The 2500-nt window shown below is 40.8% G+C and overlaps 1 protein-coding gene across 1 annotated transcript in view; it reads left to right on the top strand.

Moving 5' to 3' along the window:
* LOC123505028 (CD109 antigen-like) overlaps window positions 1-2500 on the top strand; it is a 51629-nt gene that overhangs the window by 8591 nt on the left and 40538 nt on the right.

The following is a 2500-nucleotide window of genomic DNA, read 5'->3' as shown; positions in this document are numbered from 1 at the left end:
TGGTGGTGAACATTGAAATCTCCAAGAATGGAAATCTCAGCGAAAGGGTAGAGGGACAGAATGTGCTCCACTTTAGAAGTTAAGTAGTCGAAGAAATTACTATAGTCAGAAGAGTTAGGGAGAGATAAACAGCACAGATGAATTTAGTTTGAGAGTGACTGTTAAGTCGTAGCCAGATGGTGGAAAATTCGGAAGACTCAAGAGCGTGGGCACGAGAGCAAGTTAAGTCGTTGCGTACATAGACGCAACATCCAGCTTTGGAATGAAAATGAGAATAGAGAAAGTAGGAGGGAACAGAGAAGGGCTACTGTCAGTTGCCTCAGACAGCTGTGTTTCGGTGAGGAAAAGAAGATGAGGTTTAGTAGAGGAGAGGTGGTGTTCCACAGATTGAAAATTAGATCTAAGACCGCGAATGTTGCAGAAGTTAATGTAGAAAAAGTTGAGGGAGGTGTCAAGGCATTTGTGGTCTTCAACAGGAGAGGTGTCCGACCTGGGGACATTTTGGTCCCTCCCAGAGGGGACTCCGAGGCGTTGTTTATTTGGGTCCCATTTTTCTTTTAAATTTTGATTTGAAGTGAAGGGTGTATGTGTGGTAAGTGCATGTAGTTTTGTGTGAAGAAGGAGAGTTGTCTTTAGAGGGTAGGCTGTGACTGCCCCCTTGAGTTGTGAGACACAAAGGGAAACATTCAGCGAGATCACAACTAGCTTTAATGGAAGGTTCACAGCACCCCCTGAACTAGTGCTATTAGATCTCACTGCTCACTGGGAGTAAGTTATTGTTTCGGTAAGTGTCTACTGCCTCCTCCTACCATATATATATATATATATATATATATATATATATATATATATATATATATATATATATATATATATATATATATATATATATATATATATATATATATACACATATATATATTTTCTATATATTTATTGATTTTTTTTCTGATTCTTGTCCCCTACCCAATATTGTCCTTCCTTCTCTTTATACTTTCCCTTCCTCTCCACCAGTCCGTTCTCCCCATTCCTCCCACGTTCCCCTCCCATCAGTCCATCACATCAGGGGTCTGGCTGCTTTCATCTTCCAATATGTGGAGTGGTGCAAGATGAAAAATGTTCCTGAATATAACATTATAATGAAGTGTCGAAGCGTGGCCTGCTGTCTCTGTTCACACTTACCGCCTGTATAGAGACCCCAAGACCAACCCAGCACTGGTCACTTACATGCCATCTCAGGTTTACCGTCCCACATAGAATAGTTCTTATCTGATTATCGAATTTCTCAACTCTCTCTCTCTCTCTCTCTCTCTCTCTCTCTCTCTCTCTCTCTCTCTCTCTCTCTCTCTCTCTCTCTCTCTCTCTCTCTCTTGTTTTCTTCTTCTTCTTCTTCTTCTTCTTCTTCTTCTTCTTCTTCTTCTTCTTCTTCTTCTTCTTCTTCTTCTTCTTCTTCTTCTTCTTCTTCTCCTTCTTCTCCTCCTCCTCCTCCTCCTCCTCAACAGACGTGGTGAAATTTTCGTTTTATTTCTTGCCGGTTAATGCCGGAGGGAGTGGTGGGTGGGGAGGAGCTTCTGCTGTTCTATCCTTGCCTCCTACTAAGTATATAGCTTATTATAAATGTAGTATAATGAACGAGTGACCTCGTCATAGGTCGCAAGGCCTCCTGTCACTCGTCTTTCCTATGTATTCCTCCTCCTCGTCCTCCATATCTCAGCTGACGAAATTTGTGGAAGAAAACCTTTTTTGTTCTAACGGCTGGTCTGTGAGTTCCAGTTGTTTTGAGTGCTTGGTGACTTCTTGATCAAAGTAGCTGAGGATCTGTTGGTCTAAGGTAAAAGTCGCTTGGTATTACTGGTTATGCCGGGCCAGTACACCACCCCTTCCTTCTAGCGGGTAAACGTCCTGATTATCATTGTGTACCGTTCATGCTTTGATTCTTTGATTATTGTCGCGGTGTTGGTGTTTATTTCGCTTCGTAGATTTATATTGGTTCATTTTATATTCATTGTACTAAATGCATTTGTGATGGGAATGTATACTGAGAATGTAATCAGTTTTTAACCCGTTATTATTATTATTATTATTATTATTATTATTTTTGTGGCAATGTTGGCGTTTGACAAGTACTTGAGTATATCACATACAGTCCAGAGAAGTCCATGCATATTATTTTCATTATCTACGTGGCTTATGTCTATTCTCTTTTATTCTTTTTTCTTCGTAGAACATACACTTTCTTTGTCACTGGCGTGCAAATCTTGTACATCGAGTCGTTTTATGAAATTAAAGGAAACAAGTTGTGAGTAACCTTCGGCACATCCACCTACACTCCAGTACGTTCGATTGTTGATGCTATAAACGCATTACGTGTTTGTGCGGCAGCAGAGAGGTGGCGGCAGCATGGAATCATTAAATACATTTATACGTGTGTCATCAACCTCCACCATTAGTCTGTGTGACCCATCCATGCTGAGGCCTACACACACACACACACACACAC

Source organism: Portunus trituberculatus, chromosome 17, assembly GCF_017591435.1.
Source record: "Portunus trituberculatus isolate SZX2019 chromosome 17, ASM1759143v1, whole genome shotgun sequence".
Lineage (NCBI taxonomy): Eukaryota > Metazoa > Arthropoda > Malacostraca > Decapoda > Portunidae > Portunus > Portunus trituberculatus.
The sequence above is the reverse complement of the archived record's forward strand: the minus strand, read 5'-3'. Positions and strand labels throughout refer to the sequence as shown.